The sequence below is a fragment of the Gobio gobio genome (assembly GCF_949357685.1).
Source record: "Gobio gobio genome assembly, chromosome: 20".
Taxonomy (NCBI): domain Eukaryota; kingdom Metazoa; phylum Chordata; class Actinopteri; order Cypriniformes; family Gobionidae; genus Gobio; species Gobio gobio.
The window spans coordinates 35637508-35656397 of NC_137113.1; the positions used below are offsets into that span (position 1 = coordinate 35637508).

The following is an 18890-nucleotide window of genomic DNA, read 5'->3' on the forward strand; positions in this document are numbered from 1 at the left end:
TCACTCCCACTGAGTATTACAATGTTAATTTGTCAATATTAGTCAAAAGTTAATATTACTTTTATGATGGATGGATGGATGCACTTTTTGGAGCTTCAAAAACTCGGGCACTATTCATTGGCATTACAAAGCTGGGAAGAGCCAGGATATTTTTTTATATATATAAATCACACCTAGGATGGCTTGAGGGTGAGTAAATTATGGAAAATTTTCATTTCTGGGTGAACTTTTCCTTTATCTCCGGTGGGTGAATAATGTATTATTTTAGATTTTTATAGTGGTGGTGCTTCCTGAAGCAAGCATCAGTAATATTAGTAGGGTTGGGGATTTGAACAAATGTAAATGTACAATACTGAAAAACGATTGCCAGGTATTGTACTGCACCAGCTGGATGAAATAATAGAGCGCTGCAGGGATGACATGATTTTATAGGCGAATTAGAATTACGAAAGTTAGTATTACCCTGGTTCCCTCAACAAAAAGCCAAAAGCATTTTTCCATTGGCTTTTGAATTAATGCAGAAAACAAGCTTTGTGACCAACAAAAGTTTATGATTCTTTTATGTTTTGTAAATCAAGATAATCTTCACAAATGATCACAACTTTTATGAATTTTGAAGCCTCAAGACAATTGGCAGAAGAAACAAAAATTAAAACAAATGGTTACAATACTTCAATGTGTGGGGTATTACTGAAGTGTTTTATGTTGTAGAATAAAATGTGAAAATATCTTGAGCATGTGTTAACTTGAGAATTTTATTTCAGGCATCTAACCAAAACCCATTGACTTTGGGATGATAGAACTGGAGGATCAAAAATGCTAACCCCCTGCTGCAGCACATTTTGCCCTATTTTAATGATCCAAGCACATGGTCTAAATCGCATGGCGCAAGTGCACTTAGGGTGTGTCCAAATCCATTTTTGCTAGATTAACGGGAAAAATGGTCGCCGCACTCGGCGCATGATCTAAAAGGGTTGTCCCTATTCTCTTAATAAGTAATGGGATATTTACATGGCGGAATTTGCGAGCGGAAAGACAATGCTTCTCCAGAGAGGAATCCTTTTATTTGTAATATTTAAAAATTTTTGTGTGTTGCTGCACGTCCCTGTGTGTGTAATAAGTAGAGTGTAAGTGCGTTGTGCACCCGCCTATAGACGCATAATACTAACACGCTCTTTAAATAACAAAAAAAAATATTGCTGTCAATGTTGTTGGTCAATGGCACAGTCGTTTTCAGTTGCCTCAAAATAGCAACGCGCCAACAATGCGCCTGAACACATCTCGTTTTCAGACCAGCACACTCATGTGCTAACAGATGGGCGCGAGTGCATTTGCTATTTAAAAAAAGTGGCGCCAGACGTGGAAATGATAACTGCATCAGGCTGAAACATTGCGCCGGGTGAATGATAGGCCCCATTATGTACAAGTATAATGGTAAAAAGTATTTTGTACATGTGAGTAAGATTGTATTCATACCTGGTTCATTGTGTTTTTCTTGCGAGGGGTCAATCCTTACAGATCACATGTTTGTTACTAGGGAAGAAAAAGAGAAAGCATTAGTTTCCCATTGGAGAAAAAAACAGAACAAATAATATCTTTTTAAATTCTCAATTGTTTCTTTAAGACAAGATTAAATGGAGACTTTCGCTTGAGTCTCCTGTTTCTCTCGTGTTTCTATTGAAAAAGGAACCCAGTATTCTCATGTGTAGCCTCTGTTATCAAAACATATCTCAACAATGTTTCAAACTGTGCACAGATTTGTCAAGATGTCTGCCATCAAAACTCAGAAACCTCAATATGAGCTCAAATACTTCACATTAAATTTTTCCAGCCTCACATGCATCCTTCTATGCCACAATACATTTTGACTAACTCAAGTTAGCAAATCCTAACTCATACAACTCATAGAAAATGTTTTCATTAAAACTATACTTACATTTTATTAAATACAGAAATAGGAGGATTAAAATTAGATTAAAACCAATCTAAATACCAATTAAAGTTATACCCAAATGTGCTTGTATGCTTATTCGAGTTAGCTTAGCAACATGCTAAAGCTCAAACTCTGACTGAAGTCAATAGTAAGTCGAGTCTTCTGTGCACTTTGTGTGATGCATTGTTTCTATTTACCTGAGGTTTCTGCCTATGTGCACAGCATTTCAAATCAGTGAGTTTTTACTTCAGTGCCTATGACGACAGCAGACAGAAAGACAACTCACTAGGTTTTGGGACAGAGCTAAAATGTGTTCGCGCGTATATGAGAAAAAAATGTTTGTAGAAGAAGACAAAAGCAAGGCAGTTTGGAAAGGAAGAGGTAGGGGAAAAAGAGAGAGGAAGGGGGCTGGGGAAAAGAAAAACAGGACAAGGTCCATTTTTCATCCCTCCTCCCTTGTAGCATTCATTCATCCATCCCCTCTAGTCTGACACAAGCTGAGAGACTAATGTCCATTGTGTCTGAGTGTGTGCGTGAGTCAAGCATGTTGCTTTGTCTAAAATGAGTTCTTCTCATACGTAAAGATAGACTGTGTTACAAAACCTAGTGAGCTGCCGCACTGCCTGCATAGTCTTCAGTGGCAGCACCCTCACAGAAATGGAATCTAATATGTAACTGATTTGAAATGCTTTACAGCTCCTCACACAACACAGAGAGATATCTCACAATTATAGACATTTTGGTAACACTTTACTTAAAGCCTAGCCTGACGTTGTCATACTCAATTCTAGTCAGAATATGAGTCTGATACTGCTCCATTGGGTTGTGATTATGGGGCGTGTTTCAAACAAACCAGAAAAAACCTAAATTGGATAGACCTACAACCAATCAGAGCAACGGAGCGACGCATAGTTGTCAACAGAACTCAACTGCACGCACGCTGGAAGAAGTAGAAGAAGATGAGTGTAAACGAATGTTGTAAAAAAGAATTTAAGGATACACTGAATACTTACCAACACGATCATCATTTTTGAGAGAAATGGTAAAGGTGAATGCATATACAAACAAGTTCTCAGTTTAGGATTATAACGAATTCAACCCAAGCGCTCTTTAGTGACGTGAATGCTTACGTTACTGTTTATCATCTGTCCATCATCGTATAAAGCCGGCCCTGACAATTTCATTGGTCCGAACAGCTCTGGTTCGGGCATAGTTGCTCCACAACAGATCAAGTCCAGACCGAATTTCACGAAACCAAATGTTGTGGGCGGGGCTAAGTTTGGCTGGCATCCAGGCTACTTAAAGCCTTTATGTATAAGGCATTATGAAGATATTAATGCATTATATCTTTGTATAAATAATAATTTATAAAATGCATTATAATATTTACAGATTTATCGGAAATTGGTGGTTTGTCATGTTTTATGCATTATACTTTCTAAAGGCATAACACAAGCGAAACAAATATTATAACTATGGTTATAATTATCCATGAGACCCATACAATGCATTATAAGGTGCATTACAAGGCATAATTAATTAATTAAAAATACTTTTATAATATATAAAGGCTTTACGTAGAGTGTAACCAATTTTTTCATTAGAATGTTTATATAATCACAATAATTGCATGTACATATATTTTGTTTTAATTTATATTTGTTTAATTTATAGCATAAAATAATTTTCTTCCACTCCAGATACGGGTTATACTATATATAATTATTTATTTATTTTTATTCACCTACGAATATTTTTATTTCATTTCTGTAAAGCACTTTGAATTGCCACTGTGTATGAAATGTGCTATACAAATAAACTCGCCTTGCCTTGCCTAATATATATAAAAACACGTTTTTTTTTTCCAATAACGTTTCAATAATAGTAACTTTTTATTACGTCCATAGACAACCAAAAACAAACAAATGCCAAAAATTATAAATAAGTTGCAATATTGAATTAATTGTGTAGGGCTTTCACTGCGATAAGCATAAATCCTCTTCAGAGTTATCTCTCTCTCTCTCTCTCTCTCTGTGTGTGTGAAGGAGACAGTGCTTATGTCGTCAGTGTTTATGTGAATACTCACCAAGTCGAACATTTTTACATTTTTCTATGTGTATATGACCCTTTAGGCATGCAGCTGAAGACAAAGGCTCACTCTAAGTGCACGCAGGGAAACATCCTGTTAGATTCAGTTCTCTGTCGCAGCTTATTGCGCTTTAACATTTCTTTTTAATATCACATCCCATTCTTACGGGTTTGGAACCACATGAGGGTGAGTAATTAATGACAGAATTGTAATTTTTGGGTGAACTAACCCTTTAAAGCATGGGGTGGAGAGAGGGGCACGGGATCAGCAAAGTACCTCAAGCCGGAAATCAAACTCAAGTCGCCAGAGTTGCACTACATGTCGGAGCGCTTCCCACGAGGATAATTTAGTAATGAATTTAATAAGTTTTTTTATAAGCCCTGTCCCAAATGGCACACTTCATACGCAATTTTGGTTATGTGGAATGGCTGCCACGTGTGCATGTCCGTTAAGTACATGAGACCGAAGGGTGTCCCATTTGTCATTTAAGGTGTCAGAAGGGTTCTCGCGAACGCTCGCTTTAAGGTCCATATGCGCCCTCGATGCTCGCTGGTGCGAGCTCTGCAGCAGACTTCTTCCCAACAGTCAAAGCGGTGTTGCGTCACAAAAGTGCGAACTCGTACGAAGACCGCAAGTCTTGGAGTCTTTCGCAAATGCACTCCGGAATTATTTTTAAATCAGTCTCTCCAAAAGACACATGCTATGCTGCTTTTGAATTTGGCACATTTTAATCAGCCAAGATGTCCCATTGCGTAGAAACTACTTGCACACCTCTACTCAACAAGCTACATGATTCAAGGTATCATTTATGCTCAAACGGTGCACTATCCGCACGCTCCAAGTAAGCTTCTTGAGGCTGAATGTTATAGTTATTTTACTGTGGTTAAAGGGGTTTTACTCCTCTTTGCGTTGTATCTAATAACACCTCTTAGCTGTGGTAAAAATCACTGCAATGAAACCTCTCGTAGCTTACTGGCTTTATAGACTTATTTAGTACTTGGCTTATTTGCTAAAAGAAAATATGTTTGGCATTTCAATGGGAACATTAGAAACTGTACAAAAATTGCCCAATTAAATGATCTTCAGTCCTACAGGTGTGTGAGAGAGACAGACAGAAGCGCATTTGTGAGATAAACAATGAGTGAATTGACTGTGTGCTGAAGCATTATACAGCATTCAGCACAAGCCAAGTCCATCAAATCCATCACACACACACACACTGAGTAATGTAGGTCAGAATAATACATCGACTCGCAGTCAATTATACACTGTGTGTGTTTACTTTCTGCTGGTTTTATGTGTGGGTGGACAGCAGGAGTTGAACATGTGCTCAAACACGTGTGTGTGTGTGTGTGTGTGTGTGTGTTGGGGGAGGGGGAGGGGGGTGTTTCTGGTAAACCCTACATTATGGGGACAAAATGTCCCCGCAAAATGGCATTATGCAATATCCTAAATCCATATCCTTGTGGGGACATTTTTTGGTCCCCATGAGGAAAATAGCTTATAAATCATACTAAGTGATGGTTTTTAAAAATGCAGAGTTTTTTTGTGATGGGTAGGTTTAGGGGTAGGGATAGGGTTAGGGCAGGGTTCCTCATATCCTGTCCAGGAGGGCCACTGTCCTGCAGAGTTTAGTTCCAACACTAATCAAACACACCTGAACAAGCTAATCAAGGTCTTTAGCTTAACTAGAAAATTGCAGGTAGGCGAGTTTCCTAATGGTTTGAGCTAAACTCTGCAGGCCATTTTCCCTCCGGAGCTGGATTCGAAGAACTCTGGGTTAGTGGATAGAATATACAGTTTGAATTGTATAAACAATTATGTCTATTGAAAGTCCCCATAAAACATGAAAATCCAGCATGCATGCGTGCGTGCGTGTGTGTGTTTGTGTGTGTGTGTGTGTGTGTGTGTGTGTGTGTGTGTGTGTGTGTGTGTGTGTCGATGCCAGTCAGTACGAGCATGTGGTTTAGATTCAGTGAGCTGGCTGCACTGCTGGCGTCTCTCCAGAGGGGAAGACCTTCACAAACACACACATTTCTTTAGTTTACTGCCTGTTCTTTCTCTTCTCTGTCCTGACACTCCTCTGTCAGCGCCATCAATCCATCCATCCCCACGGTAAAACCGGTAGGTAGGAAGAAAGAATAACAAATAAGATCTCTTTAATATCTCAATTGTTTTGCATGGAGATTTCGGCATTACAGACATTTCTCTGGTAAAACACTCTATTGACAGCCATTCCACAATATTTGAATATTCTGATGATATGATATATGATTTTCTTTGGCAAGCAACATATAAAAACGTTCCTGAAACATAGTACAGATGAAATAAAAATGCAGGGTGCAGGCGAAAAAATTCTGGAGGTCAATGGGTTTTATCTGCTTGGCTGAAGTGTTGGACTGACAATGACAGTAATTTGCAGAAGTTGAAACTAAGTGAAAAAAGTCCCAGATTACACTCATTCACCATAGTTAACCGACTACAAAATATCATTGCATCATCACTGTCCATTTCCCCTTCAAATACTCTGTGAGTGCTGTATTACATTTATAAAGGGGTTACTGCATAATTAAAGGATACACATTTTCATTAAAACCATTGTATTATGTTCACTGTTATTGTTAGGTTAACTCTGCATTGATCAAACAGCATTCATAAACTATACACTTTTTACTGTAAATGATCTCATCTTATTGGATTGTTTGGTCATTCATATTGATATTATTAGTTAATATTATACACTCACTCAGGCGTAGGGACACTGTACTGAGATTTTGCCATTTTGCAAAACCTCATCTCTGCTAGCCAAATAGATAAGATTACATTTGTGACAAATAAGCAGAATTTGCAACAACAATGTAGAATCCAAACGTGTAAAAGGCAGGCAACACAGCACTAGTCAAAGCGGTTACACTGGCATCAGGCCAGCAGGCCATCCTTACAGTCAAACCGTGAATTTTGATGAAAAATTATGAAAGCAAACTTTTTTGGATTAATGTTCACTGATGAATAATTTACAATAAGACCAAAAACCATGTAATAAAGTAAAAAGGTCAATTTTGATTACATGTTGATGTGTACAAATGATTGTGCTGATTATCATCAGAGATTCTCATCTGGTTCTGTTCCATGCAACAATTTCATCTCATCTGGACTCTCAGAATTCCTCCTGTACCTATGTTTTTGCCTGCTGTTTTTAGCTCTGTAAAAAGCTTTCCATTAGTCTGATACTGTACACAGCCATCAATCCACTCCAAATCTAATCACACACACACACACGCACGCACGCACGCACACATGCAGACATAGCCACATAACTACTATACAAATAGACATGGAGAAACACATCAAACTCCACAACAAGATAAATACATAAGAAGCTCTGAACAGAGACAGAGAGAGAGAGAGAGAGGAAGAGAAATAACAACATGTCTACTAGGAAGTCTTCATCTAGTAAAGCAGTATATATGAATTCATTGTCATCAATGATTTCCTACAATGTGTGTGCAGATTGAGGGCTAGTAAATAGAATAAAATTGAAAGAACTAATTCTTAAAGGTAACTTTTTTCTGATTTTTTAAAAGTACAATTCTAAAATATAGCTGCAAGCAGTGATGATGGGTCCAAGCCCCGGTGGATTCAGGGCAACTGTGCATGACTAGTCAATATGTACATGTAAAAGGACTATTTTAATTGTTTGAATTACATTACTTTCACAATGGAAACTCAGTTTGAGATATACAATATCCATTCACAATTTAACATCTTCAATGTAGGCATTGTGATCTTCAATTTCATGTTCAGAAAGTTTGGTGTGAATTGTATGAATCCCCTAGGAGGAGGAGTTAAAATTTCAAATTCTACATTTCAAACCAAAATATCTGACATCCTGTTGGTCAAAGCTAATGACTGTAAATTAGGAAGTTGTCTGGCTTGATAAGAACAATATATGTACCAAGTTTGGTGACTGTAGGTAGAACTTAGCCCCCCACTTTTGTCAAAAGGTGGCGCTACTGAGCTCCCTCTCCACACCCATTTCCAAGGTTTTGCATGTTTATTTGCCAACAATTGTGACAACTGTTTGTCAAGTTTCATGCAATTTCAAGCATGCTAAGAGCCTAAAAAAAACAAGAATATTATTCAAGTTTGACAAGTTGTCGTGGCAACGGTATGTAAGATATAAAGAATCCTTTCACAGGCCTACATCTGCTGTGTTTTGACATTATACTGATGAAGTTTGAAGAAAATCTGGTCAAAATAAGAGGGTGATTTCAAAGCATTTTGAGTGAAGTGACACGCTTCCTGCTGCCAGTTGGTGGTGCTATGACTTTCAGTGCTTGGGCCCTAATGAATACGCAAAACATGCCTCTATCTACATGTACAGTATAACAGCAACAACTTTTATTTCTTTTCACACAAATTATGATTACGGTGGGAGATTATTGATTAATAAAGACTTCATGTGGTTCCTTGCACAATACTATAATATGGTCTAAAACCACTTTCAGTGCATGATTTGTAAAATAATACATTTTGATTCAGCTTGTCTGGTAGCTCACCTGTGATAAAAGAGCTAAAAAAAGCTAAAATGTTTCCCTCACGTTTGCTTTTGTTAACATTGTCGGTTAGGTTTAGTGTGAGGGTTTAGTGTAGATGGTATGTTATTTTCAAAAACTGTATCTCACTGGACTTTTAATAAAACATTTCCAGAGTCACGTTCATCTGTTTTGGATAAAATCGAACGTGCTTTTTGCACCACTCACTGAACATTTCCCTCTGAAAGTGCAAGAACCTAATATAATTTTGCCACAAGCAAGTATTTCCAATGAGCCTCACATGGCATTGTTGCCAATAAAGATTTGCTTGTTTATGTCTAAAGCCCACTTGGATTTTTTGTAGATCATTAGATGTGACATTATCGTGCCTTCAAAACCATTCTGAAAGCTGTTTCCTCAGGAGGTGCCTTCATACAAAAACTTTGTCTGTGAAGTCATTGACTAACTGGGCAGGAAGGCAGCTGCCTTATATGTCGGATATAACTGTCTCTCAACCCCTCCAGCCTAGAGCTGAACAATTACCTCTCCATCACACACACAACACACACTGACAGACCCTATCAGACGAATGATCCTGGGGTCACCATGTGTGGCATTCTCCGAAATAATGATCATTCTGATCTGCCTATTTGATTATGGTCATGAGAAAACATTTGCGTGTGTGTGCGTGTGTGAATTTCTCAGAATTTCCATGCTGTACGTAAATTTGACATTTGTCTTTTTCTGTGAGTGTGTTCGAGTCTAAATCACCAGCCCACACTAATGGTGTCAGGGTTCGGGGTGAGGTCCTGACTCATGACCAGAGGTTGCCCTGCTCACTGCCTAAACATTAGTCCTGCATAAAACACCACATTAAGCAGATCACCCAATGAAAATACACACACGCAGTTCATTAGGGTAGCTAGAGAAAGCAACAGAAACATTTAATGGACATTTAATGATTCTTATGAACAAGACAAGAAGATATTAAAGCACTCATAAAGATTTTGCCAGTGGTTTTTCGTCATGATGTTAAAGGTTTAAAATCATAGTAATAGCGCATTGTAGCTTAATAATTGTGGTAATATTATCGTGGGGCCTCTGGTGATTGCAATCCCTGATTAAATGTAATTTCCATGGACGATGGTTATAATCCATTTTAAGTTTTCTCAGTGGCCTTTTGACTGAAGAAAGCAATAAATCTAAAAAGTTAACTTTCGTGTAACCCCTTAATTGAGGAGTTCGCTTATAAAAATAGGTCTCTTAGACCAGAGTAAATAAACTTTAAAAATGGTTCCTAGCTTGTTCACATTCAGTAAATTTGAAGGGAATCACTCTGTCACTGATGTCTAAACACTGTAAAGGTTTGTGTACTGTAAGGACCCTTTCACATGACTCGCGTCAACTTTGCCCGATGCTCTGAACTCATCAGCATCAGTTACAGCATCACGCAAAAGCAGAAAAACAGCACTTAGAATACAAACAGTTCCAACTTTAACTCTGTCTCATGCATTTAAGAGTACAAACTTAAAACTTGTCAAACTTTATGAAAAGATTAAGACAGGACCTGCAGTTAAAACAGCAGCGCACCTGCATTGAAGTCCAGAGTTTGAAGTCAAATCACAGTCACCCGACACTTTTTTTCACATTGCCTACAGCAACTTCACTCAAAAACCAAGTTAATTTACATTTCAGAATGATCTGAACAGTTACGTAGCACAGAAATGAAAGCGAGCAAGACATGCCAGAGCCCCCAAAATGATCTACAAGTACTGGAAGTGTAAAAATTAGCTCTCAAACGGTTTAATTACAAACGGCCCATGTATTTATTTTTCAGTGATTGTGAGAGTAAAATCAGAGCTGTATTCACAGAAACCATTAACACGTCTGGAATGCAACAGAATGCAAAACATTCCAACAATCAAATCAATCCTATGGTAGTATTGTGTGAGTATTGACAGAACGCATTAGGCAGATGAATGGACTGTGAATGCACTGTAGTCATGCTCTAGGGAAAGAGTGTTTGTTGGATTGATGGGTCAATAACCACTACACTCTAAGGCATCATTAGTCGCAATTCTGCGTGTAACAGCATCCTCTTGGGCCATTCGTTAAGATAAACCAATCAGCTTCCAGCTCCGAAGATGACTTTAATCCATTACCTCTCAAGATACAAACCAAAGCTGAATATATTAGTCTGATATCTGAAATTAAATGCATCTGTTCTTGGATATCACTGAATAGGACTTCGGTATAAGTGAAGGTATAAAACACTGTGGCGTAACATTTCACATTAACACGTTTTCTTCCGGTCTGTGAGTGTACAACCAACACCAATCCCCAGGACTTTTCTCTTTAGGCATGTGTCTGCTGTAGTTCAAAGCCGCTGGAAGGCATTCAATGGCTCGGATGCATTTATCTGAGCGTGTATGTGTGTGAGGGAGACCTGGTAAAAGCAGGTGGGCTGTGACCGATGACCCACCAGAAGACAAATGCTTTTAGCAGGAGGGCTGCTGACATTTATGTTTCATGTGGTAATGGACGATGACCCTCGGGGGTCAGGGGTCAACTGTGCTGAGAGTCATTCCAGCACAGTGGACAGCAGCTGAAACTTGAGCCAATCAAAACAGAGCGTGCCGCCAGCATGCACAGCACCGAGTCATTGAGAACAACACTGAGCCAATAAAACAACATTAGTTTTGACATGTTATAGCAATAATCAGAATTACACTACAAGTTGTAGAAAGTAAAATACTTCTCCAGGACTGGAACTAGCTAACTAACTAAATAAATAAATTTGCGCTTCTCTGGGACTCCAGAAAGAAACAAATAAATAAACAAACAAACAAACACACACACACATATATCCAGAATGTAACTAAGCCACAATTTAATAAATTAATTGATTAATTTGTGCTTCTCTGGGACCCAAGAATGGAATGAATGAATGAATGAATGAATGAATGAATGAATGAAACATACATACATGCATACATACATACATACATACATGCATACATTTATTTATTTATTTGTTTGTTTATTCATTTGTTTCTTTTGTGCTTCTCTGGGACGCCAGAATATGATAAATAAATAAATCGATAGATAAATAAATCGAAAGATAAATAAATAAATAAATAAATAAATATAAATAAATAAATAAATAAATAAATAAATAAATAAATAAATAAATAAATAAATTGTGCTTCTCTGGGACTCCAGAACGGAAATAAGCCTTAATTTAAATAAATAAATAATCTGCAAACTATGGCAGAGAAGAAGATTTGTAATAAATAACACTTTTTCAGTCTGTTCCTTACACAAAGCTATTTGTATGACTTCAACAGACTTTGAACATAGTGCATTATCACTTTTATGATAATACCTTTATGTTATAAGCTACTCAACAGCCTCAGTCTCCATTTAACGTTTAGTGGTTCACAGAAGAATGAAAGTCATACTGTTTCGGAACAACCTCAGGGTGAGTAAATGATGACATAATTTTCATTTTTGGGAGAACTATTCCTTGAACAATGCAAGGTCAATTTAGAGTTTTGTTTTCAAGCCTAAAAAGCTTTAAAACACTGAAGTTCCTGTGCATTGGGGGTGAGTGGGGGGAACTTAACCACAATAATGAGGCTGAGAGAAAGACAATGAGGGAGAAAGACAGGCGGAATAAAAAAAGAACTTGGCACTAATACGGACAAAAGACAGAATGAAGAGGAGAAAGAGAGACACCAGCCGTGGAAAAGAGGAGATAGCCTGATAAACTGCCAACACACAGAGACAGAGAGAGACAGCCAGTAGAGATGGTTATGTAATATCCACAAAACACTGAGGCAGTGTGATCAAAGGCTTGTGGTGCAGAATGAAGCCTGAGGCTCACACACAATTAGGCAGACGCTCTTCATAACATCACACATAAGAGTGAAGTACCTCAGAAGCATTTACATATAGGAAAACCCATTGGAAAGAGGTGTCAACAGTTTCTCCAAGACAGAAATGTGATTAAGTGTGACTACACACAAGAGCAGTGGTTATGATCTGGTGGTTCACGACCCAAAAATGGGCCCATGGTCTCTTCTGTTCGGGATGTTAAATGCAAATAACCATATAATCATAGTTAGGATAACAAAATTAATGGTCTTATCAATGGGCCTATAAAAGGGAGGGAAAATGCTTCCCATATGTTTCCATTGTTGATGTTGAAGGTTGTGCATCTAAAGAAACTATACAATTTTCATCTGTCACGGTCAAAAGCTAAACATAATCAGCAGATCACAACATGGAAAGAATGTGACATGCCATTATTCTCAAAAACCATGAAGAAAATGACACAAGGTAAAATAAACAACACACTCTCATGGCTCTATTTTACGTGTTGAAATTGATGTCTGATTTGCATGAATTTGTACGATCTCATTCACACATTTTCATGCGATCTGCTACGCCTCACTGCCGCTTATGTTCATGGATGGACCTTCATGCTTGCTTTTTTTTTTTAAATAGTATGTTTCTGTACAAACCATGTTGTACGGTTACAAACAAAAATCACCATTTCGTTTTCTTGTGGGTTGGAAAATCATAACCAACATTAAATATAGGTGCAGTTGCAATGACGAGGAGCAGGATACATTTAGAAACCAAAAATCAACCACATTTTTGTTTTTGGGTTTTAATTATATTTTGGATTTTGTACATGGGTTCAGTACCTTATGGCACTGTGTTGGATCCTGAATTTAAATCTGGGTCCAGAAACAAAACCATCGGACTACAGTGTGAAAGGATTTACAAACGCAATGCTCCATTACGTGACCAAAAGTCTTGTAGACCAATGGGAATTTTTGTGCTTTTGGAAATTAAATTCACTGTATTGAAAATGATGCACACTTTCAACACCCCAAAAAACAGATCCTACACATTCCTCTAGTCAAATGCTCCCTCGGAGCAAATTGACAGCAAATGTACCCCTTTTCCACCAGAATGAACCGGGTGCTAGTTCAGGGAAACACAAACACACCAGGCTTGTTCGAGATGCATCCGGCGCTGCGCAGACCAATCAACGTATGATTTTAAAATACCGACTCAAAATAATGACTCTCGTTGTACTTTGATGTCATACGGCGATTCATCTCGAACAAGCCTTCCATCGACAATGGCGAACGTTGCGTTACTATGGATGCACATGGCTTTGCGATCCTACATCGGCATCAAAACACAGCGAATCCAACGCATTCGTGCAGCTCGCCGTAATTTGTATAGACGGAGATTACAATCGAGCAGCTATTAGCTCGATTAGCTGCTATTTAAAAAAAACACAATTTTGTGTTCGTCTTGTTGGTCACGGTCACCCCGCCCCAAGCCCCTGACACAAGAGGTTCTTCTAGACCAGCAATGTTTTGCTGCTACTGAAGAAACACTTTTCCTGGTTCGGAGCTGGTGCTTTGGGTGTGGAAAGACAAAGAACCGATTTGAAACTAGGCTCTGGCTCCGAACCAGCACCGCCTTGGTGGAAAAGGGGTAATTGAGACTTTTACAGAAGTCTGCCATTTCTCAGACTTTGGAGTTTTAGAAGAGATCCCAACAATGTCTCAAAAAGTCAGATATCTTAAATGAACTCTTAATGAGAATATGAAGCCTCATGAAATATGCAAGTGCAACCACTAAGCAATAAAATCATAGACCGGAAAGCCTCATAACAGAGGAGTGGATACACACAAACTAACGCTCTCATGTGTGTGGGATTTATGATGATCAGATGCCTTTTCATACTGTTGAAGAAAACGACTTTAATAAAATGACATGTTTCCAGACCATTAAAGTTTTTTCAGCTTTCCAGAGATGACTCACAGATCTTGGAAATAAAAAGCAACGTTTCTATCGACACTAAAGAAAGGCTTGCTGTTTCAAAGTCTTGCGCAAAAACACTTTTATTTGACTTTACACTGACCTATAATGTTCCAGAAGAGTGTAAACACCTTGACCCTGTCATGCTTTCAAAACATGACATGTAAACAACTGAATGCACCAATGGCACGAGTTTGGGGAAGGACTATCTGTTTCTTTCGAACCAATGGCAAATTCATCAAACATTCATTAATTTAGAATGTCTGTTTAAATGGTAAATGGACTGCATTTTTATAGCGCTTTCAACAGACCCATGGCCATCCAAAGCGCTTTACATCTTGCCTCACATTCACCCATTCATACACAGGCGGCGTGTCAGCCATGCAAGGCGCCATCCAGCTCGTTGGGAGCAGCTGGGGTTAGGTGTCTTGCTCATGAACACCTCGACACGTTGTCAGATGGAACCGGGGATTGAACCACCAACCTTCCAGTTTATAGACAACCTACATGAACCGCTGAGCCACTGCCGCCCCAATAAGTGACACTTAAAGGGTAACTAAACCCCTGCTCAGAGCTTAACTCCACCCACTGGCAATTTTCAAAAAATGCTGGAAAAGTGGGCAGAGCCCGGCGGACACAGAGGGGACGAACCGAGGGCGGGACTGAGCGGAGGGTGTGCACCTGAGACCCGCAGTGACGGATTGATTGACAGCTGTCTGACTCGCGAGTCGCAAAGATGGAGAATGACTGGAGTGACGCCAGCTAGGGCTGCACGATTCTTGCTAAAATGTGAATCACGATTTTTCTCCATGGGAATTGAGATCACGATTCTCTTACACGATTCTCATTTTTTCTTATACTTTAAAAAAAATGAATCAATTTTAAATAAAAGTAATTAGTTACAATTAAATTAAAATGTAGAAACAACAAATGTAGACAGACTAGATGTAAATATATGCTTATTACTGTTTATTTCTATTTTTATGATTATTTAATAGCTTGCCTTGTGGAGAGAGGGTTTTTGTTGTCTTATTTCGTTGTTTCATTTTGTTTTTGCACTATAAATAAAATTTTTTTTATAAGAAAACGCTTAACGTGGCTTAATGTACTAAGACAGTGTTACAGACATCCCAACCTGAAAAAAGTCATTTCAGGGAGGTACGCCCCCCCCCAAAAAAAAAAACATGAAAGGAGGAAAAGTATCCCGGATTTCACCACAGAACATGACTTTAATTGTATATTATAATATAATATATCATTAATATATAATTTCTATAGGCCTATGCAATTATTTGGAAAAAAAATATGTAAAATTATGTAGATCACTTTTACTATTTACATAAGCTGCTTATACTATTTATGTAAACTGCTTTTATTTATATTTCATTGCAAATTTAAACAGGTCTAAGGAGTGTGTTGTTTTCATGTAGCCTTGGCAACTAACGTTAGCCGACCTGAAAAATATGCACATGAAATGAAACTTGTTTAACTCAAACATAACATGTCAGTAACAAACTGTACAGCGTGCAAGATTGTCATTATGTTTATACTTTATACTTTCGTTTTTTGGGGCACTCTCCCTCTACAATGGCGCTCCAGTTTCTAGATACACTGAACTGATTAATTCGGTTCGGGAGAAGAGATAAAAGCCCGCCCACACTGACAATTGATTGGTTGACTTACCGAAACAAGCCAATCAGGACGCTCTCCGTCTTACATGCACTTCATTAGGTGCACACTAGCACACACACGCAGGTCTCTCGCTCTCTCTCCCTCTCTGCCGTTCGCGCGTGCACAGTTTGCGGTTAATTTTTACCTCTTACCGCTACAAATCTGACTCCGTTTAGTTCTGCTCTGCCGTCTTGTTACACGTCAGTAACAGCGAAACATGGCCAATGAGGGAGAGGAGAGTGGAGATTTATGATTGATTGGTTAGTGTTTTGTTATTGTGTGAGTGTGACAAGCTCTGGTGTGACCAATAACGCGTGAACGCAGCATGATCTGAGGGAAATACACGGAAGTGAATCGCCAACATTAAGAAATGAGATCGCATTTATGTTTGAATTGAGATCGTGATTTTTTTTCGATTAATCGTGCAGCCCTAACGCCAGCTTTGCAACAGAGCGGTCATTTCTCCTACCTTCACCTGAAGTGGAGGAAGGTGGATTGTCTGTAACAAGACACAAACCCAGAGCCTTATCAATGCGAGCCGCAGCTCAAACTGCGTTAACTCCCGATGCCGACGATGCTAGTGAAGCAGCCGCGCAAGAGAACCGACCTAATCTATCTGCGTTCGTGGCAACCGCTTGCGTGTCAGGGTTTGAAAGTGCGTCTCATGTATGAAAATTATCTGTACACATGACGGACGGCAATAATATCGCAAGAAAAGCCTGACGTGTACTGACAACTGCATTATTTAACCGTATTTTCTTCATTACAATGTTAAAGCAAGTGTCAAGTCAGTTTCATTCATAATGTTTACTTCATGTAACATGACAGTTCATACTGGAGTGAAGCCGTTCTCATCGTGTGATTGGGGGAAACATTTCTGAGGGCGTGGTGAGCTCGTGTTAGGGGCGCAGATAGTGAGCCGTTGGAGGTACCATCCTACGTCACGATGTACCACAACGTCCAATAGGAAAATTCAACTGCAGTAGCCACCGTTCAACCTTAAGAGGGCAGCACTTTGGCGGTTTTACACCATATTTTATAGAATTAAAACACTTTATACTCAAATGTCAAAACATTTACTCGAATCAATGAACAGCATTAATAAAGCCCCAGTATTACACATCATAAACTAAAAAAAGTTGGTTTAGGGTTTAGTTACCCTTTAATGTATGTTTACAACCATTACACTTAAACTTAAGCCTTGCTGTACTCATTCTCGCTCTTGCTTCCACATATTCAAACTTTACATCAGTAGGACGGTCATGTGAGCACTAATCTGGCATCACCGAAATCAAACCTGGTGCAACGCATCTTGTGCCAGGTTTGAATATGTGCAAGAATGAATGAGAATTAAAAGTAGTAGACAAAATTTTCTTAAAACTATAATGCCCCTTTTTACAAGATGTTTAGCTCAAAATACCCCACAGATAATTTTTTATAGCATGTAAAAATTGTCACTTTTTGAGGGTGAACAAAAACACAGTTTTTGTGTGTGTCCCTTTAAATGCAAATGAGCTGCTGCTTTCTAGAAGAGGGCGGAGCTTCAAGAGCTCATGTTAGCAGCTCCAAATAACTCACGGACACGAAAAGGTGTTGGTGAATCATGTAAGAAGTGACAACATGTAGAATGGAACAGGACGTTTCTGAAAGATTAGTTGATGAATTTGCATAGCTGATGTGGAGTTAACTACCTTCAAGTCATTGATTAGCATGTTCTGTCATCTATAAAACGCTTGAGTGGGAACTGTTGTAAAATGCAGACAGAGCCAGAGAATATATGCTGTATGAAGATAGAACAGATATAGTGTAGTTTAATTACGGTTATAAGTTATGTTTAGGCCTTTCGCGATTGGTCGATACAATCGACTGCATCGACGCTGTTAATTAGTCGATGTCAATATTTTTAGTCGACTGGGTAAGTTGGGTACGATATGAAATTGTATTAGTACCGGTACTTTAAAAACGACAGCAGTCAGCTTCCACCGTTCACTAAAAAATGGAAGCAGAACAGTCAAATATATACACGCAGCTCAGGAAAAAGAACGCAACAGAAAAGTGCGGCGCGGCCGGGACGTGCTCGCGCTGCCGGACTCTGACCTGAAGCGCGCGCAGCCGCACACACGCCTTTCTCAGATAGATTGCGATGGTAAAATCTGTTTGAATGGTAAAAAATATGTCAAAATGCTCGTCCTGGAAAGTATTCGGGTAAACGCAGTCGGATATGTCTTTAGTGAACGTATACAGAGTTGAATGAGAAATCGGGTGTTACAATGAATTCGGTCCATGCAACTCTTAAAGGGCCGGACCTAATATTCTGTGTGAAGCAGGGCAGGGCAGGGCAGGAACATGCCGGCCAAGTGAGTTTATATGGTTTTTTAACCCTAAAACAATGATAAAACAATGAATAGTAAAGTTCTGTCATATTATTCAATTACTTTTACAGTTGTTTGCCATTGTATGGATTCAGTATTGGGATTGGAGGCATTTTAGTCTGCTATCGTATCGAAGTCATAAATTTGGTATCGTGACAACACTATTCTATATAAAAAGTATTTGCTGATATTCTCTTTTTTTGTTATGTTGGTTTACAAATTTGTACCTTTTTAAATTTTTAGTCTTTTAGTTTTACATTTTGTCAAGGGCTTGTTTGCTCTTACTTTTTTATAGTACACTACTGAATGGCAATGTTGCAAGTTAAATTAAATGTTTTTAGGTAAAATTGTTGAAAATTATTGTGATAAATTAGTCGATAGATTAATTGATTAATCGATAAATTAGTCGACAGATTAATCGATATAAAAATCGTTAGTGGCAG

At 38.5% G+C, this 18890-nt stretch overlaps 1 protein-coding gene across 2 annotated transcripts in view; it reads right to left on the minus strand.

Annotated features, from left to right (window-relative positions):
- raraa (retinoic acid receptor, alpha a) overlaps window positions 1-18890 on the minus strand; it is a 244532-nt gene that overhangs the window by 142597 nt on the left and 83045 nt on the right. For both annotated transcript variants that reach the window (XM_079846284.1, XM_079846285.1), the window contains one exon: window positions 1477-1533. The gene's annotated coding sequence lies outside the window, so the exon portion shown is untranslated. The remainder of the gene's footprint in view (window positions 1-1476; window positions 1534-18890) is intronic.